Genomic DNA, 26,698 nt, shown 5'->3' with positions numbered 1-26,698 from the left:
GTCTATGAGTAGTACATGCACTTTGTCAATACTGAAGAAATTCAGTGTATGGGAGGAGAAAGTAGAGGTAATAAGATACTAGTTGTTACAGAACTGACAACTGAGAATTGCTGACTTTTAACATGCTATTATTGGTGCTGCATTTTCCCTTAATTACAGCTCTCACCCATGTGTATTTGAAGCAACATTTAAGATCCGAAGTAGGCATTCTGGTACTCAAAATGAACACGTTGGGTCCCATGCAGTCTTTGAAAAACCATTCCATTATTTCTTTTCACCAATTCTAAGGTCAGTGTGTTTTACTGTGTGTCAAAAACTTCCATTGCCCTTCCTACAAAATTAAGGTAGGTAAAGATTACCTGGCCTACACCACATTCCAAACTCCAGAACGAAATAGGTAAGATATTGCTGCATATAACATAAATAATAGATTCAGAACAGGCATTTTTTCCAGACTTATAATTACCTAGGAAAGGCACAATTAAACTGGAACTGTTTTTTGAAGAGGCACTGTGGAACATTCCAGATTATAAAACTTGAACCAAATTGGCATATGCACTTTAAGGGCTGGGACATGCCATTGTGAGAGAAAAAGGGCCTTACCAAGACAACAGAATTACAGTAGTTTTGTAATACTCATTTAAAGCTGAGTAGAGGATTATTGCAGTGGGAGAACTGGGAAGTGACTGATTTATAGTTCTGGAACTGAAGAATGGCACTAAAATCACTCGAAATTGGGTACTTGAGATGTTATTCACAATCTATCAGTTGAGCAGTGTTTGCTGTATGAAGCATCTAGTGGTACTGAGGAGAGCCATAGAGATAGGTTTCTCTTTAATGGTTGGTTTCTGCCTTCATGGATTTTCTGTGAATCACCTCTTGGAAAGGTTTCTCTGCTTGTCCTCTTTTGCTCTGCAGAAGAACTAATAAAAGCCAAGACACACACTAGAGACTTTGTTGTGCTGAGCCCTGGTTCAAAACCTGTGTTTAAATGTCTGATACCTAATTTAAAATCATAGCGTAGACTTCACTGTATTTTTATGTGAAGCATTAACCAAAGCTCCTTTTCAGTGTGGTGATATTAATTCCAACTATGTTTTCAATGAAGCAGCTCAGTAATTTTATACATAGGCATTTGCCAAAAATAGAATATTGCATTTTCTTTCAGCTCACCTGAGTCAAATGTACTAAATGCTTTTTTTACAGGGACAAGAAATATCAGTAGAGAGGATGAGCATTGTGTAAAATCTGGTAAAAATCTGTAACTAAAAGTGTTTGTTTAATAGCCAGTAGTTAATGATGGAAAGAGCACAAGGGCTCTCTTGTGAGCTAGCTTGCTTGGAGCTCTGTGTAACACCAGGGACCATGGCAAGAATATAGGAGTAAAAGAAATGCTAAGTAGGCAAATAAAGAGCTTAGAGAAAATATGTTTGCAATATTGACTGTTTGAAAGGGAAGGTGGTTCATAAGAGGTAGCAATTTAGATCTCTAGTAGAAATAAGGTAAGAAATTTTTTTGAAGAACTCTTAAGAGTATGTTCATGCTGTGGACAGGGAGCTCAGTTTGAGGTACCTGTTTTAGCAGTTACCCAGATTCTTCAGCAAGTTGTCCAGCTATTCTGCTGCCAGAACACAACCTTTTATTTCATTTAGAACAAGCATGGCCCTGCCTAGATTGTGCTCTGATCATAGCAGTACCTTACTCTCTGAAGGAAGATGCCTTGCTGTAGGACCTGGTATCAGCTGTAGTAGTGTTTGGGGTGTGTCAGCACCACCAGGTGTAGTACTGTGGAGGGATGCCCTAAATTAACAGTGGAGCCTGCTCTGCTCCCTGCAATGTATAAACCAAGGCTCTTTGGCAGGATATAAATGAGAATTACTGCAGCTTTACTGTCATTGGGCAGACCAGGCTGGAGCACAGAAAAAACTGTGCATTCCAGAATGGAAGCAAATACCTTTAGCTTGTGTTGGCTTATAATGTGATTATTCAACTACACATCAGTCCAGTAAGTTACAAGACAGCTTTGAAATGCCAAAGTCCTACCCTAACATGCTAAAACCCAAAGATCCCAAGTGCTTAACAAGAAACAAATTTTTCATTATTACTCTGGTTGAAATTGTGTGCCAGACAAACCCTGTATTTGGGCTGTTATAGCTCCAAATTACTACTGCTGCTTCTGTCAGAGATTTCCCAGGATCACTGGATACTGACACCTCTCAGAAAAATAGTTTTATCATCAGTTTGTCACTTTACATTTTAAATTATAGTGGTGAAATGCACTCCTGATGTAACTGACGTGAATGGAGTTACACTAGGGGATCATTTTAGTTCTACTAATGTAGTTCAGATTGTTTCACAGTGACATACATTTTAGCTAAAAATAATGCAAAATGAGATATTGTGATATTTCAGGTTCATTTGCAATGGTGAATAAAATTGGAAGAGTTCCTTTAGAATTCATGGAATCACAGCAGCATCAAATCAGGTTTCAAATAACAGGTTGATACTTAACTGTGTAGTGAAACTTATTTAAAGAAATTTTTTATAGTCTTTTTATAGTAATCTGAAGTGCCAAGGCCAGACTCATAAGGAGAGAGTTTTGCCAGCTGATTTGATTTAATGCCTGAGATAAGAGATCCACATTTTTTTTTTTTTTTCTATTACATTCCCAGAGTTATGATTCTTTGAAAATTGCAGTCTGGATACTGAAACTTACATCAAAAGAAGTGTTGTGTCATCCTGGTAGGGAGTTCTTGGCAAAGTGTTTTTATGTTCAGTTAAACTTTCTCAGAATGATCCCACAAGAGGCCAGTTCCATTTGATGGAAAGTGTAATTTGTTTCTGTTTGGAGGATAATGCTTCTGCTTACATAGTTTTGCTGTATAGAGTCCAGTAGCTTCCTCAAACTATTTCTTACCTGTTCCTTACTACTTCCTACTTCATTGTGTCCTGTTATAAATATAGGTCTATTTTTATGTTAATTGGCAGGAGACAGTGAAAAAGAATTAATAAAAATAATTTAAAAAACTATCTTCAATACCCAGCATACAAATTATGTATTTTCTTGCCATTAAATAAACCTAAATGACATACTGTAAGACATGGGACAGGGTATGCATTTTCCTGGTACTATAGCTGCATGATCAAATGCTTTTGATTTTATAGTGAATAAGACCTAGCTTATAGATTTTTTAACATGTTTGTGTACTCCACTTTGAAACAAATCTTTGAAGAAAAATTGGTGCTTCTTAGAAAATGAACATATTATTTCTATAGGGATTATCTTATTTGGAAAATTTTACTGACAAATTAATTCTGTGTTAAAGTGCATAATTTTTTTGTGCCTGGCAGCCAGGTACAAACATGAAATTTTACATGTTGCTGCCCTGCTTTCTGTGTGTTCAGAACTCTGACGATGTTAATTCTGAGGCTCATTGAAGCATTATGTACTGAGCTGGTTGAATGAGTTATTGTTTTTAATTATTTTCTGTAAAATTGTAATGTTCCTTGAGACCTTTTTTTTGCAATAGGTCCTTTGGAAAATAAATGCATAAGTATACAAGAAGGAAAGAAGAAAAATCTTAAATTACATGTTGAAATCTGGTTAAATAGTCAATTTGAGGAAAAGTAGGTAAGTCAAAACATTCATTTTTTTTCCTGCACTTGTGCCTTTGTGGTATTGCCATTAAAAACAAATTGGAGGCAAGTTGGCTGAACAGATGTGCACCTGCAGGAGAGCTGCTTCATGCTTTGTGTCTGTTCCAGGTACTGGGTAATCCCAGGAGCAGCTGCAGCTCCGTCTCAGGTCCACTGCTACTGTCTCGTCCAACTGGGAAGATACTCATGAGGCCAGGCAGTGCTGGGTGGGGTGGGAGAGGGTACTGTGATGTTTGCAGCTGGTCTAGCAAGTCCATGCTTCTACTGGACTATCCCACCTGAGTGCAAAATAGCTGTAAAATTATTTGCTTGAAATACCATCCAACCCTTTGGCTCCAGTCTGCTGGTTCCTCAGCTCCAGAGGGACTCATGCCCACATTAATTAAATGTGCTTTTAGAGACCTGAATCCTGTTAGTTTAATAAGGAATTGGATGGCAAAATGCTTCCTAAATCTGGGACCAAGTGATTCGCTCAGAGTCAAAGGGAAGACTGTGTGATTGAGCAGGTTTCCCAAATGTTAGTGATTCCCTAAGGAGTGCTGGAAGTAACGCCACATGTTCAAGATAGATTTAGGTCTATTTTTGGTTTTAATATCTTCAAATGATCCTGGGGCATTTGTGTTGAGAGTAGGGAGGAGGATGGATAGATTCAGTGAGTTTGTCAAAGGCATCTTCAATTTTAGAATTTTTTTCCTGTTCTTAGCAGTCCGAATAAGCGAAGAGGTTTTTATTATTACTATTATTATTATTATTTGCTTAGTTCTTTTACAAGCTGTTTCAGTGGGAGAACACACAATGAATTTGAACTTGTCATCCTGGACATGAATGGTAGCTTTCAATTCAGAAATTCTAATGCCATTCACTAACACACAATTTTAAGTGTTCTGGCTACGAGTCTCGTGCTCTTGCACTGAAGTAATCTAAAATTTCTTGCATCAATACAAGTCAGAGCTTTCCTTGGTGTTGCAGTACGTGACAGCTGAGAAGACAACTGCTTGTCCTTGTTTTTATTTATATTGACCTGATTATGAAGCAGACTTAGGCTGCAGAGGATGGGTGCTCTGGAGTCCTTCGCTCTCTGTTTATCTCCATCTCTAGGTGGGCAACACCCCCCAGTGTGCTTTGGAAAGGAATCCAGCCCCAGACCTGGGGATTCAGCATTCCTTTTTCCCCTCTGCCTTGTGCACCTGAAGAACAAATGGAAGTACCACTGGATGCACTGCTTGCCCTACACTGGAAATCCAACCGTGCTTCTCACTGCGGTTCCAGGGAAAGTTGGTTTTGAGCCCACAGTATCTGTCCTTGACGTGGCTTTATCCCCTATAGGGATGAACTTTAATTTCTGCCTTTTGTTGTCTCCCTGTCAGTACAGCTTTGTAATGAATTCAGGGTGTCACTCAATGACAGTTTCTTCTTGCACAGTGGAGCCTGAATAGCACAGTGAGCCTGGATGCAGAACACTGCAAAGGACTGTTGATATGAAGTAAAGGTACTATTTGTTTCTGTCCAAATACAGTATGATATATTGGTATTGCAACAAGTTGGACATTCCACAGATTGTATGTTTCAGGTTAAATAACTTCTCCTTCATTAATGGGCTTATATTTTCAAGGTGCCCTCAGTTTTCCATCAGGAATCCATCCATCAGGAATTTCAGAAATTGAATGTTTTTCAGGTCTCAAGCATGAAGGAAGATTCAAAATGGCAAGGCACTCTTCTAAAGCAGAAATCTTGTGTATTTTTCAGGTTAGAGGAGGCTGAGGAATAGTAGCCTTTCTGGTAATGTCCTTCTTAAATATTAACAGAAATACATACTGAGGAAAAAATGTTTCATCACAGGGAAGGGGTAGAAAAGATTTTGCATCGCATAGTTAAAAGGTATGATCATATTTTACTGTTTGTCAAATTACAAGATTAGGTAAGTGCTATTCTAGCCAGAATCTATCCTACTTGCAGTGGACATAGTATAGCAATTTATAATGAATTCAGTTTTTAGTTCTGTATACACTAACTTCTCTTAGTTACATACTTACTTATTAGTACAGTTATTCTTCGGAACTTATGGATCACAAAATTAAAGACAAATGCAATAAGGATTTCAATGAAAGAAAGGAACAGCAAGATTTAACACTTCAGAGCATCTTCTAGAAGATACTGTTATTTTGGTGCCATTTAATTTGTGAACATCTGCTCTAATAAGTGATATGATGATTCAATGGTTAGAAGACAAGAATGTTTTCTCTGGCTAGTAAAATATTTTTGTTACTCGTAGCTTAATGGAGGATTAGCCTTTTTCCTTTGAAATATGCAGAAAATATGAAAAGACACTAGTAAGTAGATAGGGTACCAGTTTATTGCTTTTTGGCCTATTTTACAAGAAAATATTTCCAGAATAGTTGACATACTCAAGAAGTGTCTAAGTATTTAGTATTTTAAACCCCAAATCCAGTTTTCTTTGTTTTTTATAAATAGTTGGAAAAATATACCAAAAAACCCTCTAGCCTGGGATGAGCTCATTTCATGAAAAAATGCTGGGGTGATGTTCTGTTCTGCACTAACTCTGCAAAAGGTGGGAGGTGATGTATGTGGCTTGTGCATGGTTCTCAGTTAGCATGAACAAAGAACAGGGATTTTTAAACTTTTTTAGAGTCCAGTACAACAACCCCACTTCCCCCAGAGTCCCCTTTTAACTGTTTAATTTTGATTCAATTTTTCTTTTCTGACTGTTGAGAATGTTGCAGACAAGGTTTGGTATTCTAGTTCTAATACAAGGAGTCTGAGAAGAGAATAGAGAAGGACTTGTAACTTTTTTACTGTTTGCTTTACAGATATTGTTCTTAAGAATAATGTGTGAACTATATAATATGCCCCTGAGCAGTGAGAGCCTTAGGCTGTTGGATCTTTAAATGAGAAATTGCTTTACTTAACAGCAAAGATCTGCGTCCATTCTGAATTACCTGAGTTTCAGATTTTCTACAGATGCAAAGAACTGAAGGAAATTAAATTTTATGGCTTTTGGGAAATTGGGTTTAATTGCATACCTACTTATTTCCTCTTCTGGAGATCTGATACAGTTGATACTTTAAGCTGACTGGAATTTTTTTTTTTTTTAATGTGAAGCTACTTCTTCTGAAAAGGACATAACAGTCCTGTTCCGCTGGCATTTTTTGTTTTATGAAAATATTTCTGTATTTTTTGTATCACATCTCATCTTTTTTTCCCCAGCAGATGTCAACACAAACAAACCATAATTATGGAGTCATGTATTCAGTGGAATAGAGTGCAGAGAACCTGCTCAATGACTAATATTGACAAATGCTTGCTGAATGCTGTGCTTGTATAAATATAGCATTTACATGTTCCAGATGACCTACAGTTATTTCTGGTTTGCAGTTTACATACTCAGCAATATTCTTTATTTTCTGCCTGTATAAAGAAAGTATTGTGTTAAATGACAATGCTGAGTTTTAATGCTGTGGTTAAATTTACCACAGTTCCTCGTACAACTTGCTAATTCCTTCGGCTTTAGTTAAGTTGATAGGGAATTTTTCCATTAATTTTGTAAATGCAGTTTCTTTTAAAGCTTTGTTCTCTAAAAGCAAATTATTTGATCACATAGAGCCTTACCCTTAAGACTTCAGTATTTATCACTGCCTGTGGTTCACTGAAAACCTCTTGGTGAACTGGCCATCATCAGCATAAAATATTAAAGGATATTATACATAGAATCAGGAAAAAAAAATTGGTAATTTAGATCGTAATCTCCCATCACAATATCCAGGAGGTTCCATTCATAATCCCTCTCTCTTGTTATGATATAAAGAATAGCATATGTTTTCAACCTCCATGGGTTGAAAAGCCAGTTTCAAGCTAACAGAGCTGAAGGAGTTGTGAGTGATGAGGTGAAGCACTCAGAAATGCTGTGTTTCTGCAAGGCTCTGGTACTCCCTGCCGTCCAGCACCACCAGGATATCTTTGCAGGGTATCTTGGTGAGTACAGGGACCTCTGGTCCTGAGGAGCTGCAGCGATCAAGGCTCTGCTTGGGTGTGCTCTACCTGTTGCTCCTGAATCCACCCAGACTTTTCTGCTTTTTCTGCAGAGACTCTGGATTTATTGAAGGGAGAGCTGGGAGAATAGGCAACCCCCACTTCATGTGACTTTAAAGAATAAGGGATTTTGTCTCTTTGTCACCTATCAGTCAACTTTTCCAGGAATGTGAGCAGAGCAATATGATTTGTCCTGAAAAGATTTGTGTACATTGCTTTTCCTTAGAGGGATAAAAGAAAGTTCAGATCCAGGAGTGACACTCCAGAGGAGAAGAAGTCCTCCCTTTTACCTCAGAACTTTCTCTTCCCAAACCAAAGGATTATCTGGTACCACCACCCCTCTTTCTTGAGTGTTACTTCTTTTTCGGTCTGCATCAGCTTTCATTTTCAACCAAACTGCCCTTGAGCAGTAAAGAGGTGATCATTGGAGAGACATTTCTATATACTAGGGTTTTTTTGGGTTTTTTTCCCCCTTAAAGCCTTGAACAGGGGGAGGTGAGTTTCCATTGTCAGTAAAATGAACTAGTGGGATATCAGTGTTCTTAAGTATATGTGACCTAATAAGAAAACTCAGTAACTAACCACAGAGGTGTAATTTTAGCAGAGAACAAATTACATCAGGTATATTCAGTTTCTTTACAGTAAACCAGTGAGAATATAATTACTAAGCTTTTTCAGGTATCTTTCACTTAGCTGCATAGCAAAATGAGCAGTAAAAGAATACAAGTAGGCTCAAGAGCAGTTTTAAAATGCTATTTAAAATGAAAAGGTGATGTGGAATGAATGAATTCAGTTCAGCTAGAGGTTTCTAGCTAGAGAACTTCATTCTACTTTCTACTTTCGTTTTTAGCCATTTTTTTTTGTTCTGGTTCTTTTGCTGTGAGGACTGCAGAGAAATGCAGATACAAGAAAAAATTACTTTCATAACAAATAGGGGGAAAAAAATCCCACAAGGTCTAGAGATTTTGGTTGCTGCAGTATTTTTAATTTTCTGTCTTCAATACTTGGCCTAAAATGACTGACAAAAATCATTCTAACTATGAAAATTAGTATCAAGCTTTAGTGCTTTCTCATTAGTGGTATCACTCATGTGTTCTGCCTGGGAACTGATGAGGCAAGATGGCTTAAATAATATTTGATAAATATTAATAAATAATAATATGTATTATGGATAGTTTCTAAATTTACTGAATTATTTTACCCTGTGCTGCAAAGTGTGAAATTCAGAATAATACAGCAGTTAATAATGATGTTTATCTAGTTATAAGAATTTAAATCTTGAAACAAGTTGCGAAAGAAAAGAATTGCTAATTTGAAATGGGCAATTCAAATCTGAATACTGTAAGAGCAACCTGTGATCAAAGATTGTTAATTCATCTGTGGGTGAAACAGTCATTCTTCTTCTGGTCTTTGTGTCTGAATGACCAAAAATTGGCAAGTTTATCACTTTCACAATTTTTCTGAGCAACCAGGTTAATTACAGCTTTTAGGGACCCTGGCTGCAAGTGTCTGGGTGGCTTCCAATGTGCTCAATAGCACTGTGGGCAATGGAAAATGGAAATTTGCCCTGTCTGTATTTGATATTTTAAAATGCCATTCTCAGGGCTGCTTTGCAATGCTGGAGTCTCTGCGAGGAGGCAAATCTGTGGCTTCAGCTTCAGCATTGCAGGAAGGTGGATTATGAATGCTGAAAGTGGAGGTGGTAGGTGCTGTGTCAGCTGGTGGAGGCAGTCACTGCTGCAGCATCAAGGGCAGATTAAAATTTAAAAGTTTCCTCTGTGTTTGAAGATGAAAGGTGCTCTGAAAGGGAACCCTATGAATTCAGCAAACCCTCTCAGATTTACAGGTATATTTTGAAGCTCACATTTGTGGGCTATAACACTACAGAGTGTTAATAGGGAGTTTTCATTCTGAAAATATTCTAAAAGCAAATGGGAATTTTTCTTGCTGACTCGGTAAAAGGTGAGGCAAGCTCAGGTTTGTGTGATTCAGTTCAGATTCAAGGTAACAAAAACCAATATGGTGAAGAGTTTCAAACATCAACTTTTTAATTTAGACAAAAAGGGGAAAACAAGGAAATTCTTAGCTAGAAGACCAGTGATATAGTAGAATGAAAGAAAGAATGAATGAATGTTTGCAATACTAATTTACAAGAGAAAGATGGATTATGGAAGTTATTTTTATGAGCTCCCTGAGCTCCTTTAAAATTGATGAACAAAGATTTCAGTAATTGAGAAGAGCTAAGAGCAGTGCTGAAAGAATTACTTGAGAATAAAGAAAAAGGTGTGCAGTACTGAAGAATTAATGAGTGGAAAATACAGGAAAAACTTTTAAAGAACTGGAAAATGTAGAGCAAATGATAGCAATGTAGTACAGGAGTCATATAACATAGGTGGAACTGGATGACATGAAGTGTTTTGGCTTTCCAGTTCTATGGGATATCCTTGAAAATAGTTTGGGACCTTAACCTGAACCTTCTCCTGCAGTTTATTCCTCTTTCTTGCCTCCAACATGATCCCTTTTACATCTTTGTGCATTTCACTGTTTTTTTTTTTTTTTTTTTGTAGATTGATGCTGTTCCCAGCACACTCTGGTAATAATTTGATTGTATTTCATGGGATTAATTTTCTCATCTGTTCCTTACAAACACCTTGCAGTTTCTCCCTAAACTCGGAAGCGTCTCACCAGTGTGACTACACATTGGTCGAGGTGGATGTATGTCACCAAAAATGCCACCAATTTTTAATTACCTGAATCTTTAAACAGTCTTTGATGGTATTTGTCCCCTTGATTTTCCTCCAGAAGCTGACACTGTGTTTTCAAAGGCCCTTTTTTCTTTGACAGATATTCTTAAGAAGTGCCATGATGTTGTATGCTGGGGAAACAAAGTAGCTCAATATAGCTGAGGACAGAACTGGGTCCAGTTAGCTTATGTCTGTCTCTGAGGCCCTTTCCTGCTTTGGCATGGTATGTTCCCTTGGGGACAATTCTCTTTTCTCAGTGTCTGTATGTGTGTAACTGAAAGCAGAGTTTTTCCACTTGTGTCAAGTTTATTCAGGTTTTATAAACACCAGCTTCAGCAGTTATTCTCGTTGCTTTGAAATAAACTGCTATGCTTTTGAAAAAGACTACATTGTCCAGAAAACCCTAACCATTTTTTATTCTGTTTGATTCTTGACAATGTCTGCAGCCAGCTATCTATAAATATTTTTGTTTCTGAATGCAACCTCAGCCCAATATTAAATCACATCATAACCACTGTCAGTGGTTAGGGCTACCCACTGCATGTTATTTGTTATTGTCTACCAGTTCCAAAAAATACCTTTCTTGGGTTGCAGTACTGGTGCAGTCTATAATGGGAAGCTGTAAAATGGATAAAAAATTGGTTGGCTTTTTTTGTGTAGTAGTTATTAATTTCCATTCATAGTGGGTCTGTGCCAGTTTGTTAGGATGAGTGAGGACATGGTGTTCTCACATTTCTGTATGTTATACAGAGATCCCTGAGGGATACATGCTTGGCTCTGTGCCTGGGTACTGTGTAGTTTACCACACAGAGGTTTTGCAGTGTCTTGCTGTCAGTATTCTGAGCTGAGTTCTCATACCTGCTGTGGATCTTGTTGTTCGCAGTCTATGGGGAGAATTACAATGCTCATATGCTTAAAAGCATCATTCTGACAAGCTAAAATGTTGTGCTAGATAGTGTAGCATTTGACTTTATTAAGCAAAATAAATAGATGTTTTGAAGTGCCCTTTTAATAAAGGGTTGTGGTCCTGAACTCTCAGCTGGCATAAATTTGGTGGTACTCTGTTTAGTTGAAGGGAGTTAAATGAACTCATTCCAGCCTACCCGGGGTAAGAATTGAGCAAAGACTGAGTATTTCATCTTGAGCCAAAGCCAAATGAATCTCAAAGCCCTGATTTCTAATGTGTGTATCTTTAGAAGGAACTAAGTTAGTGGCTTGTTAAATAAAGACTCAGGTTTTGGTTGTTCAGAATTAAATGTACAAAAATACTGCCTTCAATATTCTTGCAAGTGTAAAGAGTCAGTCCCACATTGACACCCCACACACTGCCCAGATGATTTGGAATCTCTCAGAATACCAAGAGATGCATTTTAAAGGCATGGCAAGATCTCCCTTTCCTCTCAGGCACGTGCTCTGCATTCAGACATGAAGAATGAATCAAACAAGAGCACTTGCTCAGCCGTGTCCTTGCAGACATTTCAGCTGAAGCCATTCAGTAACAAGGTCTTCTGGAGCAATGTCCCTTAGGCACATATGCCAGCAAGGTTTCCTGCTCTCAGATATGTTCACTTTGATGTCAGAGTAATTTTCCTGATGCAGTTGGTTGATGATAATGATTACCTGACACAAGTGCTTCAAAAGAAGCAGCAATGCTGGATTGTGATGCCTACAGAATCAGCAGTTCCAGCCCTGCTGAAGTCTGTTTGCTTACTAAAGCTTCTCCAGCATGAGCTGCTGGACTGCTCTGTCCTGCTTCAAATGCTGTGGCTATGGGAAACTTTTAGATGCCTGGAGTTTATTGAGGTGATGTGGTTGTGTAAGTCTAATAAATCTGTATCAATGCTGCAGCTGGCTAAGAACCTGTGAGTCTATGAGAGAGCTGACATAACAGTGTTATTTAACAATATGTGTTCTAGTGGTAATGCAGTGCCAATAAAAGGACCCTTAAGCAGCAGCAGTCTTTTTTAAGTCTGCCACAGAAATATCATCATTAATACTTACTTTCCTTTATTCCTCATAGTAGATGTAATAACAGGTCCCTGAGAATTTGGTAGCTGAAGGGGATTTCTAGCTGTTTATTTTAATAGTGCTCCTCAGTAGCACTGGTTGATGGTGGGTGGTACTTCCAATGCAAGTTAATACATTTTGAGCTATGTTCTATCAGGGCTAAGTGAGCCTGTTTTACTTAATAATTGGGTTAAGCTCAGAGCTTACATTTAATAAGTTATAAAAGCTCATCTGATAGGCAGGAACATATAAACTACTGTATCCTGATTTTGCTGTGTCATGTGCTTATTTCCTAATTGTGAACTGCATTATTCCATCTCAGGGAGAATTCTGTTAAGGACAGTGGCATTGTAAATCTGATTAAATGTGATGCTAAATGGAGGTGAGAACTTGAAATGTGAATAAGTGGTGCTTTTTTTGTAAGATGGGGAAATACTTTCCAAATAGGCCTTTCTGAATTGGGTCATGTGGGAAAGATATTTAAGCTAACACATAATGTGCTGTTGATTCTTTCATAGCTTTCTGAAACTTAAATGTGTGGAGCTTGCAGCTAGCTGGAAGTCTCAGGAATTAGGACAGTGTTGGAACAGCCATATTTGAGAACTGTTTGTAGCTAAGTGTCTTTAGCCCAACATCTTTAGTGTCTGGGAATGTATAAGAGCATAAAATTAATACCTGCATGGAGTACTGTACATATTTCACAATTCCAGATGCATCAGCATCGTTGCTACAATCCCACATTTCCCTGTGGAGCAGGGAAATGCTCTACCATTTCTCATGGTAGCAAAACCATATACTCCTGGTTTTGCTTCTTGCAGTGTCTATGACAATTTATCTGTTGATAGTAATAGTGCTGCTGTTAGGGAAGTTTCATGGAGATTTTACCAGTTGCTATTAGCACAGAGCAAGCCCTTTACCCTTAATGTCAGCTCAACAGGTTGCTGTAAGGAAGGGACATTCCCACATTTTAGCAGGGTGGAAGGGTGCACTGTGCTGTGCTTATCCTGCACACTGGGTGTTAGAAAAACTGCTTCTGGTTTTTAATGGGAAAAGGCCCTCCCTAGGTAGATCTTCCCACCTGTGTGGGAAATCAGGGAGAATATCGTGTGGAGCCCATGGAGGATTAAAAATTCCCCCTGCCAATTCTGAGGAAGCTCTTGGAATGAATTTTCTTCCACCTCTAAAAGCAGGAAGGTGTGGGAGTGAGCAGCTCCCAGTTTCCATGGAAGAGGGTGGGGGCATTAGCATCATAGCATGGGTTAGTAAACCAGACTGGTTTTCACATTTCAAGCCATAAGGGGATAGGACCTTAGTGACTGGTGCAGCTGGAGCAGAGCTGTGGCTGCTCAGACAATGTTCAGCAAAATGTGGAAGGCAGGAAGCCACTTGCAGGGTGTGAAACTAAACTAATGTTCAAAAATAAATGACCGTGTTTTCAAGGTCAGCTTTTTTAAACTTCACAGCCTGGAATGCCAAGCTCTCAATACAAACTAAAAGGAAAAGAATGCACGTTGAAGAAAAATGTAAGAGGGCCTCCTATGTTAAAAGCAATACATTTTAATAGTATACTTTGGAGGGTGGTATTTTTTAACATATTAGCTATCTGGCTGCAATTGCTATGGTCAAATAAGCAAGCTGTGCACTACAATATACTGTATGATGTGGCTGCCATAATAGAAAGTGAAATTGCTGTATCCAGCAGTTAAACTCTTCCACTATAAAGATAGCAGCTATTGTGGAAAAAGGATTTAAAAGCTGCACTTTGAACTTGAACTCACCGGTTAGGAAGGAACAAAGCAGTGGTGGTTGCTAGAAAGAAGATAATGCTGTATGCAACAAGGAGGAGAGTATTTCCTCTTCTTATGTGTATTTGAAAGAAATAGGAAATTAATTTTTTACCACTGAATCTTTGGCAATTTGCAGATAAATGTGGATTCTGGCTAAGGGAGGGATACAGCTCATCTTGAGGCAGTGCTGGCCGTGGAGGTGCTTGTTACCCACTGGTGTTTGCTGCAGAACAGCTTGAAACCATGGCACTGGAAAGTGAGTTATCCTCAGGTGTCTTAAAGTGGTGTAACCATCAAAGACAAATTAGGTCAGTATATTTAACTCTTTTATCAGTGAACAACACAATACCAGGAGCATTCACTTGTCCAGTTACCCATGAAGAGGTGCCTGGATTTTCTAGCAGCACAGACAGCACATGTACAATTAAGACCAGATTTTTGCTTTTAATTACACCAGAGAATAACTCAGTGGAATTTGAGTAACTCAGAACACACCTATATCTTAAAGTGTACTAGGTTGTATTTAGCTGTGTGCAGATAAATCCTGGAGGAGGAGAACTGAAAGCTTTTGCCTTTCAGTCCCTGAGCCAGGTTCATGTGCAGACTGTTCTTGAGGAGAGCAGTGTCCTTGAGGAGGGGAGCAGTGACTGCTCCAGGCTAGTGACTGCACAGCTTTACCCTTCTACATAACACCCAGCATCACTGGGCAGAATTTTGCATGGAGATTTTTATGCCTCACTGAGCATGATGGCTTTAAACTTGCATTGTAGATTGCACTGTAAAAATTTTTTGTCAATGAAGCTAAATCAATAATACATTTCAGTGCATCTTGCTTTGCAACTCAATTGAACAATCTTTAGACTAAATATTTTTTTTTTTAATTTTCTATTTTTTTGATGTGTAAATGGAACTTCCTGGTACTGCTTCCATACATATGACTAATAATTAATTTAAGCTGCCCTGGCTAATTAAAAGAAAACGAAACAAAACTTTAATGAAATCAGTCCAGTTGGAAGCATAAATTAAGGAAGCCCATGGATTTCATTGAGTGAAAAATGTTCTTTTCTGTCTATAACTGCCACTTTCAGAAGCTTTCTATTTCTCAGCAGCTCAGTGGTCTGGAATGACTTGGTGAAAGAGGCCAGTTCTAAAGATCAGGATTAAGTTAATCAAATTGTGTACTGAACATAATCCCGTGCTCACATTTAAATGCGATTGTGCCTCAGGATTCTGTTTGCTTGAGAGATCTTGAATCCACTTGAATCCGTTGGCAAGAATGAAATCAATTGTGCAACTGCTTTTTCAGTGGACCAACATTAATTCAGTGCCCAGACCAGTGTTTCGTTTTCATTAATAAATTTTCTAATTAAACCAATTCAGATAATTTTTCTGTTAAAAATCCTGGTAGTCATGAGTGTTAATATTTTATTAACAATGAAAATCAGTATGAGCTTTACTGCTGTGCCTGGCCATATTTGTGAATATGTTTCCTATACCTTTCCCTCATGTGGCAGAAGAGCAGAGGTAATTTTTCAAAGCTTCAGTGAGCTGGTCTCCTATTTTGAATGTAGGATGCCAGTTTGTGTTGAGCCCTGCTTGTGTGAATAAAGGGGATTTATGAAGCCTTGGTGTTTAGCCTTCTACTGAGGTGAAAGTGTCATCACAAGACAAGCTGCCTATTCAGAGCAGCTTTCCAGCAGATCCTTATTTGCTTCTTTTGACATCTTGGGAGTCAATTTATTTCTGGCATGCCCAGAAGATTTCAGATCATCTAATTCTTTGCTTCAGTAAACAGCAGGTTAATTCATTAAGAGAATAAACATATATATTCTGGTAAAAGTTGAAGGCTGGGGAGATCCTGGCTCTGCTATCCTTCTCTCAGCCCACAAGCCTCAGAGGGGGCTTTAAAGGCAGGAATGCTTTTGTTGCTGTACTTGGTACAAGGATGTCAGCTGGTCAGCACAGTTACACATCTGCACACACAACATATTGAATACAATGCAGGATGTGGATCTTTTAAAATCACTACTCATGTTCTTTCTAGCTCATACAATTCCTATGTATATTTGCCATTTTCTTTTGTACCATCTTCCAGGTGTTGCTTTCCTCTGAGTTTTTTAGCCAGTGCTCCCCTGACACTGCTCTGTGTCCTGTCACTGCTTGAGGAGGATGGAGGAACATGAGGTGTCCCTCAGAGGTTCAGTTCCCAGACCACTGCTGAAGGGGCAGCATCAGAAGTGTCACAGCTCCTGCAGAAGCAAGTGGGTGAAAGGGAAGTCAAATTCAGAGCTGAAGGTTCTGAGCTGGTATGTCTGTGATGTCAGTGCTTTGATTCCAGGCTCTGGCAGACTGCTTTGAGTGGAGCCTTTTTCTCCAGTCTCAGACTCTGTAAAAGGCCTCTGCAGATAGTGCTTTTTATAAAATGTTCCTTAAACCATATGAAATCCCCACCTGCTCCCTCCAACTTTTAAGGCTGTAACAGGAGGATAACAACACCATAATGCTCCTGGCATTTCGTGGATATGTGCAACAGTATGAACATTATGTCTTACAATTTAAATATTTTTTCTGCTCAAGTAAAGGGTAGCTCTTCATATAGCAGTGGGCCTGGATATTATTCCTGGTTATGCTTATGCAATATTATTGGAGACAGTGGCATTTTGAAGGTGTGACTGAGTTCAGGGTCTGGTCAGTCAAGCAAAAACCTTGACATTTTCCCCTACGCATTCTTGAGCAGAAATAATTATGCATCACAATATGCCTTTCTTTGTCCTTCAGTCAGATTTTCTTTCTAAGTGTCAGCTACTGTGGCTGAAATTTGGTACATATATGTCTTTGTTGGAAAGGATCCAAGCCAAACAGGTAAGGGGCTGCCATATTTTGTGAGACACCTTTGTACATTCAGCATAACTGAAATCTAAATTCTGCAAATCTCTAGAATTTTTACAAGAGTTGATGTTCTTTGTACTCAAGACAGCAGCCAAAAGTCTGGCCTCGTTCCTTTCCGTCTGAGTCCAGGGTTTCATTCATGGGGGATTAACCCTGAGTAGCTGCAGAGAAACATTAATTCTTGGGTTTTATTGTTTATTTGAAAAGCATATTCTCTCAGTTACGTGCATTTGTCATTTTCACCCATCTTTTTCTAGCTGATGAAAATTTTTATTATCCTTTTTCTGCATGCTCTAAATGGCTGTAGGTTTTCTGAAGGCACAAAACTCTGGGTGAATTTGAGTCACCCTAGGTCTGGAGGAATGCAGTACTAGAAGCACTTTACAGAGTATGGATGGAGTACTTTACAAAAGAAATATTAGACTGGAGTCTGTAGTCCCTCCTGAAGCTATGCTGGTGCTATGCTGAAAGCAAACTTCACAAAGGAGGCTTTGGCAAGTCCAGGATCTGCAGCAGTTTTGTTTAGCACTTAGAATGAAAAAGAGTCTTCTTTCAATCAAAAATGTGTTACAAACCAATTTCCAACCCAGTGGATAATTTACTGTTTGTTTGTTTTTTTTAAAGCAACATTTCTTGGCTTTGGTATTAAGTTTTAAAAAAGAAAAATGGTTGTAGTAAATCTTAAATTATAGGAGTAATTGCTGGAAAATTGACATTTACTGACTTTATTTAGTCTCAGACTTAGCTTTTCTCTATAAAGTGTGCTCAGAGATATGTTACTGCAAAGTCTGGGTTTTTTCACATTCCTATATCTCAAAAATATCAGCAGGGAATGTCACTAAACTTTCCAAGGTACCCTTGCTTTAAAGAAAGGGATCTCAACAATAAAAGAACAGTTATTTAATATGCTGATCAAATCTATAAAAAACAATATTAAACTCAGTGGCAGTCTTAACATCCTTTAGGTTATTGTAATGCTAGCAGGATTTCCCCTCTGAATCATGCAGTAAAAGGATAAATATTAAGTATTTCATTCTTAATAAATGCATATATAGTAGTAAATTTTAGTATTCCAAAATCATAGGGCAAGGGGGAGGAAAATCAGAGAAAAATATCTTGAGGTCAGACCATAATATTAAAGATGGTCAGAGAGGGTTCTTTTTCTTTCTCTTTTTTTTTTTTTTTTTTTTTTTTTTTTTTAGAAGCAGATGCATTGAAAAAAAGATCACCAGAAAAAGGTATGAAAAAGGTATGTCATCTCCTACACTTTTTTCCCCATGTTTCTCCTGTTTTTGCTTTATTCCTGCCAGTCCTTCTCCTTAAAATCCAGCAATTCAATATTTCCTGTCCCACTGCCACTTTCTGGCCCTTGATCCAGTTCTTAAACTTCTCTGAAAATTGTGTCAGCCTAGTACAACATTTTACAAAATTAATTGCATTCTTAATAATAACAGACAACTGACTTTGCATAGACTCATACTATCACTGCTCACTCCCCTTCCTCTTCTAGGAATCTGTATATTTTAGCCACTGAATACCGTAGGCTGGTACCAGCTCCTTTTCCTCATTTTTCTGTGCTGTAAGATTTCCTCCCCCCCCAGTACACCAGCCCTTTTTTTTTTTAAAGACCTGATTTCATATACACTTAGAAAATAGCAGTAATGTTGATAATTTGGGGATTTTTGTATTATTGGTGGTTGCTATAGGCACCCAAGAGCAAGTTCTCCACCTGCTCCGTTACTGATTGATGTCTGCAAAATCCTACAGCTGCTGAGCACAACCTGGCTTGATATGCTCTACAGTATTTTCTTCTAAATGGATGAATAATTTATATGACTATGAAATCATTTTCGTGGTTTTGTACCCTTAGGAGAGCAGCTGAATATTTGCAATTTTATTTTGAATGTTATGATAATTTTCTTTAGCACAGGAATGTTTTGGAAAATGTGCCAAACCCAACAAAAATAACAACTCCCAGATTATTATCTGAAAGGTTTTGTTTTTCAGAGAAGAAAGGCTTTGCATATGATTGGCTGCTGGTAAGATGTAGGTTGTCTAATTAATTGGAAGCTAAGTAAATGCTTATTATGCATAAGTTATATTGAGTGAGGAGGGACAAGAATGAAAGGAAGCAGACCTTGGTCTGTCTATTTTGATTAATGTGTTAATGTCTGACTTGTATTAGATCCCAGTTGGGTAGCAGATAAGGCTCAAGGTGATGTGCTGTCTGTTAGGCAAATACAAGGACAGCTCTGAAGGCAGAGAGAGAGGGATTAAGCAACAGTTTTGCAAATTCTGGATCATGTCAGGGCAATCTCTGAGATTTTTGTGAAGCCTGAAGTGGGTCTTTGGGGGAGATGTCCTCTCTGTTGCATTCTATAGACTACTTACCTGCCTTAGGGATGAGTACTGGGGGGATGCCCACAGGAAACATTGAGAAGATTCATCCTCAGTCTCTTTCAGTCTTTTTTGTGTGGTTGCAGATTACCTCTGAAAACACACAGGAGGCAGATTCAAGCTTGAAACAACAAAAGTCTCCATCATGTCACTGGAGGCTGCAATGAGAATCCAACAAAATCAACTTGTTGCATAGCTTGTGTCAGTGGAAAAAAAAAATTCAGCTGTTAATTTGCAATACAGTGATTTTACTAAAATGTGACATTACCTATTTCATTTGTCCAAGATTTCAAAAGTGAAAATTTTTCTCTGAAAATGAGAAAAAATATTTTAGTGCTCTGGAAATGTCATAAATCAAGCACACAAAAAGTTTATAGATGCTTAGAAGAACATTCAGGTTTTGGGTTTGCTAGTCATGAGGAGACATTCAGGTTATATTTTAGCTGTTCAGAAAATGCAAAATGCTTTTAATTTTAATTTTGTCCCTTCTTGTGTAGAAGGTGAGTTAATACCTAGAGAAGTGTCTGATGAAGGAAACATCTACGAGTTGCATACATGCAATAAATGATGATAAATTATACATAGCATAGAGGGGGAACTTTATAACCACTAATGACATGAAGCACATCTGCACATCTGCAAAAGAGTTTCATATAGGAGAAACAGGTAAAAAAACACTAAACATGACTCATGGAAATAGAATGCCTTAACTAACATTTCTTGATACCAATATCCTACTAAATATGAGATTTGAGCAGTTCAACTGAACCACAAAATACTCCTTCTGGATCCTGAGATTACCCTTCAAACCATCCTACTACCAAATGCCAACACTGCATAGAGAAACAACTGTTGCTATACAACGTGCTTCTGTGCACACCTACCATTGCCTTGTGATGACAATGAAATGGAAATGTATTATTATACTTGTAAAGATCACATGTGATTTTTTTGAGCAGATAATGACACATACACCCACTGTTTCCAATTATGAGGAGGTGTCACCACTGGGAGGTATATGAAAGTAAACCTTATGTTTGCTCCCCGTACAGAAAACCTGCTGCAATACTGATTTTGAAATACTGGCTTTGATAAGCAGCAATTTTTGCAGATTTTACTTCAGTAATGAAACACTGCATTAGCTTCTTATTCACTTTCATGTGCAAGCCAGAGTATTGCAGAGTATATCCCAAGCTTTAAATGATTTAGCCCAGGAGGTTTTGCATTTTTTCCCCCTCAAATCCTACTGTGATAACTAAAACGTGGGTCTTAGTGTCATGGGTTTGGGGATAGAAAACTGTGAAGGAAGACCATACTGATAGATTTGGATTTCTTTTTTACCTCATCAGAGAGCAGAATTGTAGAGACTACAGTTAGAGCCATTATATATTATTCTTTTTTTCAAGCTTATATGTAATCATGCAGCTCTTTCAAGGACATTTTACGTATTATACCAAACACAGTCTTGTGCACCAACATCCCATATAAAAATATATGTGTTAAGTGACATTAAATCTCTTCATATTATGTCCTCCACAGGAGACATCACTGAATTAAGGTTATCTCAAAACCAGGTGATAATAATACCCCTTGTGTTGAACGTAGAAGAAACTGCAGTACTGAGAGGCTGAGCCACAAGCAGAGCATTGTTTATAGGACTGAAATTACTTTCCAGGAGAGATTCGTGTGCTCAGAGTAAATTCCAAACAGACATTCAGGTGAGGTGGCATCTGCCCATGCAGCAGCTCCTCAGGCATTTTCACCTCACCCTCTCTTCTCTTGTCTCAAAAAGAAACATCTCATTACATGCATACTGATGCACGTGAACTTGTATTTGACCTTGGAGATTGTGTAGTTTCAACCCCCCAGCATGGGCAGGGACACCTTCCACTAGACCAGGTTCCTCAAAGTCCCATCCCATCTCTCCTTGTAAAATCTAAGTTTTTATGATTTCCTACTTAATTTTACTTTTCTATACTGTGATAAATTCTTTTGTATTTGTTCAACTATACCTATTAAAAAATTTACAGCTTCAATTACTTAATCATCCAGTATCTAAATCTCCAATGTTTATCTTTTATTCTAGATTTACACAATATCATTATTATCATCATTCTCTCCTCCTGAATTCTTCATGCAGTTTCAGACTTCGTTAATTCACAGCACTCCCCTGCAGCTCCTAATTGCTGTTATTGAGTGGCTCAAAGGTACTTGACGTACATGAAAAAGCTTTGGCAAAGTGAACACATCATATATTCAACTTTTTCACAGTTCTATCAGTAAAAGAATTTAAAATAATTTATAAGAGTTTTGACTTACTGTATAGTATTAGTAATGAAGAAAATGAAGTAAACTATAAAGAAGAAAATATTTAATGTTTTTTTTCAGACTTCTCTGTCATCAAGCTCTGATTTTCTCAGGCAATCTTAAACCACTCAACAGCCAAATTCTTCATCTGGAAAATTGTTTGTCCATAGTACATTTGTTTATCAACTCTAGCACTTTAAATGTGAGTGCTTCACAGGCTTAGCTAATTTGGTAGGATGTGTGGTGAGAGACTTTCTTCATCAAAGCAACATTTCTTTTAACACTAGAAACAAAAGCTCTCAGTGAGAAGACACTTACAACAATCTTTCTGCAAACAGCCCTACAAATCTACCTAAACATAAATTTTACCATGGATAGATGACATCTTTGGCAGGTCAAGGTTAAATACGGTATTATTAGGATTTTATATCTGAATCTTAATTCCCAGAAAGAACAACTGCTTCTCTTTCTTCTGGAGTATCTAGTTTTAAATCTGTGCTTCAAGACTTTGGGATATTTTGTCTCAAGGCTCTTTACAGAAAAGCAGTTTTATAGGTTGACTATAAATGAGAGTGCTGAGTTTCTTCCTTAACGACTCTGTGTGTGGATATGTGTGTCTTGAAGCAGCTATTTTCTTCCTGTCTGCTTCTCCTGACAGAACCTCACAGAATTTATTCAGATATTCATCTTCCCTGGCAGGTCAACATGAGGTATTAATATGTTATTACATGACAGCTTCAAATCCATCACAACAAGAGGGGGAAGATGTGTAGGAATATAAAGAGGAGAATGGAAAAGCTGCATGACATTCTCAAGGTCAGAATGTAGGCTTGCAGCAGAGGAGATAAAGTGCTTTGAGTCACAGATAGCATGATCTGGTCATGTTAATTATCAAACATTTGCAGAAACTTAAACAACTAAACTCAAACCAAGGTAAGACATGATCCTGATTAAAATTTGATTCAAAGCAATTATATTTTTCTGTAGAAATGTGCTGCTATGGCTGATGTTCTGTATGTTAAGTACCTGGATTTGTAACTTCTGTTTTCCTTGAGAATTTCAACTGGAAAAATTATTTAGTGAGTTATTAAGGCTTTTTCTTCTCAATGAAATTTCATCACTCCTGTTCTGAATTATTTTGAAGAGGTAGAAAAAAAGTTAAGCTGAAGAACAGGCTTACAAAATAAATTAATATTCCACAATAATAAGATTAATAAAATCATAAGATGAAAGCAATGAATGAACTATGTTGTAATGCCAAATTTAGAGTAAATACATATTACTTCAATTATCCTTTAGTGATGAAACTGAAATCTGGTCATGAAAAAACTGAAAATAACTATGAGACCAAATCTTCAGGAGGGATTGTGAGGTTCTGTCATCATTAACTGAGTTTAAAATCCTGACCAGCAACTGACACAACTTTGCAAGTGACTGTTAGGAAAAGGTAAGATTTATATGTAGTGAATTTAGTAACAATTTGGAATGAAAGTCCAAATAAGAGATTTGAAACAATCTGAGTTGGAATACACAAACACAGAATATTGGATCTCAGATTATACTGTGGGCCATCCCTTTTGTAAGTATTGTTGATCATTTTGCTTTCTACTGTCAAGATAACATTTTGACAAGTGCTGATGCTCTGGTATGAAGAGCTCTATGTTCTTCATTTTCTCCCCATTAGGTATATTAAGAGAAGGACAGGAAAAGGCAGCTTTATTACATCTTTTTGGTCCAAGGAATCTGAATGGCAATTAAACTGGATTAAGTGAAAAACAGCCGTATAATAATGTTTTTATTCTGGTAGTTCTATTTCAGTTGAAAGTCTTCAATATATCATCCTATTTTATGGGAAACCACCAGCAGAGTTCTTCAAAAAGTACTCTTTCGAGAGAATGCAGTGCACAGCATTTTCCCATTATAGTTTTTCCCCTCCTGGAACTGTTCCCTGTAATTCTAAAAGGAACATCATTCTTAAACTCTGAAAGAGGGTACAAAGAGTCTTCTGCAAAGGTTTCTATTTTTGTCTACAAATCAGCTGTATAAAATGCAGAACAATTGTTTGAATTGAAATGCAGGGTGCTGTAATTAAATTTTTTTTGCAGAGCACTGAAAAGCTTGATTTTCTCCATTGCATGTGGTTGTAGTAAAGTGACAAGAAAATCTCTTGTAGTACAGATGACCTAGATCTGTCATAAATCCCAGTGTGTCTCCCTAGCACAGTGGCAGATAGTTTATTCACTTTTCCTTGTGTGGAGGGAAAGTAAAAAGCACAACTAAAAGTAGGTAGCAGGAAAAAAATGGACCAACCTCAGATGTTTTTAAAACTATGATTTTAGTGCTGTTTGTGAACAAGTAGAAGAAAATCAGTAAAAAAAGTTGAAATGAAAGCTACATTCATAGGAAATTCATTCAGAGATTAACCTTGAGGCACAGATTCTTGTGAGCCTTCAGGTGAGCAGAGGAGAGGGAGAATCTTCTAGATCCTGACCATAAGCATTACCTGGCTGTTAAGGAGGATCATGTATACTGCAGGTTACTCTGTTTTCTTAGTATGTTCCCTTTTCTGTTGCTGTTCCATTTTCTTTACATCAACTTTTACACTGGCCAGGAATCTATACATCATTCCATCATTGATGTTTTTCCAGGATAACTCAGACTCAGTAAAGATGAAGCAAACCATGCTTTGAGGGCAAGTCTTTTTAAAGATGACACATTCATCTCCACTTCATCTGGCTTCCTTCAGTAGGTAGAGTATCCTTTTATATAATGTGCTCACTAAAATCCACCCAGCACTGCAATAATACTGAAGTTTCAGAAAGCCAGTGATGTCCCCCTGATTCAAAGCCTATTGCAAAAAATGGAAATCTAATAATTGGAGTGAGCCTTGGATCAAATCTTTGAGGGCTGTGTGTATAGATGTGCTTCTTTAGCTGTGTTAAAAGCACTCCATTGTCTTGGCTGGCATTGCAGTGAGACCAAAAATAATTGCTATATTTTCAGAAGGTGGAACAGATAGCATGGTCTTGGTATTTGAAATAAGGATAAGCAGATCTTATGACTATTTGACATCTCAAGTTACTTTAATCTTCTGAATTAGATTGCATCTTTCCCCACACCTCCTGTGTGTTTTTGTTTTTTGGGTTTTTTTTTTTTTTTTTTTTTTGTTTGCTTTGTTGTTTTTTGTTTTGTTTTAGTTTGGGGGGGGGATTGTGCTTTTTTTGTTTGCTTGGTTGTTTTGGTTTTTTCTAAGCCTTCTTGGTTATTTCCACTTTGATGGCTGTCTGTTTACTCTTGTTTCTTCATTGGGTAGGTTTTGTTTATTCTCCTTAATACAAATTGCTGAAGCTAAAATATTTCAAATGAGTAAAAAGAATTGGGAGGTATCTTGTTTAGCTATAGTCTTAGATGATGATTCATTAATTATAGCTATACTGCATAAAGGTACAAGAGAATAATAAGAGATAATACCTGGTGTTGGAAAAGATAAGGAGGGTTCTTAAACATTTTTTACATTAAAGGAACAACGAAGCTATTTGGCTGCTCATGCTCCCCTAGTATCTCAACACATTATTATTTAGTGTGGTGTCTCCCTGATGAGTTCATGTGAATCCATGTCTTTATTAGCATGATTTTACAAGATTTATATTCCAGTCATTCCTGCAAGCTCCAAAAGGTCAGGAAATAATCTCAAACCTTTCTAAATGGGTAGGATCAGCACAAGTACTGATTTTAGAGCATCTTGCTAATGAGGATGAGTGATGCATAGAGCATGAGTGAAATTTGGGTAAGAGGGAAGTTCTCTTAGGTCATAGATTAGAAGCTGTAAACCCAAGCCAATTCTCAGATAAAAAATACAGTACCATAATCCTATAATCACATTAAGAGAATAAGAGGTTTTTATGCCAAAGGAAACTATTAGGGCTGTTAAGTTGGATCTCCTGTGCAGCAAAGGGCTACACGTTCCTCTGAATTGAGCTATGTCTTCTGCTTTCCAGACTTCAGAAATAATACTTCATTTTCTGTGAAGCTGGTGCAAATTAAACTTTAATAGCCCCAACAGTCCACGTGAGTTCAGAGTTTTTATTTCCTTTACATGAGCTGATCAAATCATCATGAATGTAGGTAACAAGATGACTTTCCTAATCTCCTCAGGGCAACAAAAAGCAATTAGCCACTGTGCTATATATAAACAAAAGAACCATGAAGTCTCCTAGCTTATAATCATATAAATAATGAGAAGCTTGCTAATAAGATGAAATAAAATAGACTACCAAATTCTTTATGGAAATATCTAAGAAGGCATTGACATTGGGATCACATTTCACCATTGACCAAAAGGGTGAGTGATGTGCACACTCCGTTCATGTGACCAGAGGGTGGACAGATGATTAAGCTGCTTCCTTGTGACTCAAATTTCAATGGCTTGTGGTAGGTATGGCACATATCTAAATTATCCCTTAAAAAATATTTACTAAGATACTCTAAAATCTCAGCAATCAGAGGGTTGCATGGAAAATCTGAGTAAATGGAAAGGACAGGAATGGTCAGGGTAGTGTCTCTGCTTTCCTTGGTTTCCCATCTCCATATGACCCTGCTTCTGAAAGCCCAGCCCAAATTTAAGGCCCAGCTAAGCTGTCACCTGAAAGTATCACATCACACCATTGCACTTCTGAGTGATCATCCAAGTTCAGATCATTTTTATTTAGGGTTTTGATGTATCCTTCAATTACTAAAGAGTAAGGAGTTTGCTGCTCCCGTTTATGGTTGTGTAGAAATATGCTGTAGGGATACATAAGGTTGATAGATTTTTATTTTTTTTTCTTTGTTCTTTTGAGTTAATTTGAGATGTGGGTTAAATTA

General features: G+C 37.6%; 1 long non-coding RNA gene across 1 annotated transcript in view; it reads right to left on the bottom strand.

Annotated features, from left to right (window-relative positions):
* The window catches only part of LOC139804468 (uncharacterized), a 244,637-nt gene extending 219,631 nt beyond the window's left edge, over window positions 1-25,006 (bottom strand). The window contains exon 1 of the long non-coding RNA XR_011729396.1: window positions 24,955-25,006. This is a non-coding gene — a long non-coding RNA (uncharacterized lncRNA). The remainder of the gene's footprint in view (window positions 1-24,954) is intronic.
* Window positions 25,007-26,698: the final 1,692 nt, after the last annotated feature.

This window comes from Heliangelus exortis, chromosome 18, assembly GCF_036169615.1.
Source record: "Heliangelus exortis chromosome 18, bHelExo1.hap1, whole genome shotgun sequence".
Classification (NCBI taxonomy): Eukaryota; Metazoa; Chordata; class Aves; order Apodiformes; family Trochilidae; genus Heliangelus; species Heliangelus exortis.
The sequence above is the reverse complement of the archived record's forward strand: the minus strand, read 5'-3'. Positions and strand labels throughout refer to the sequence as shown.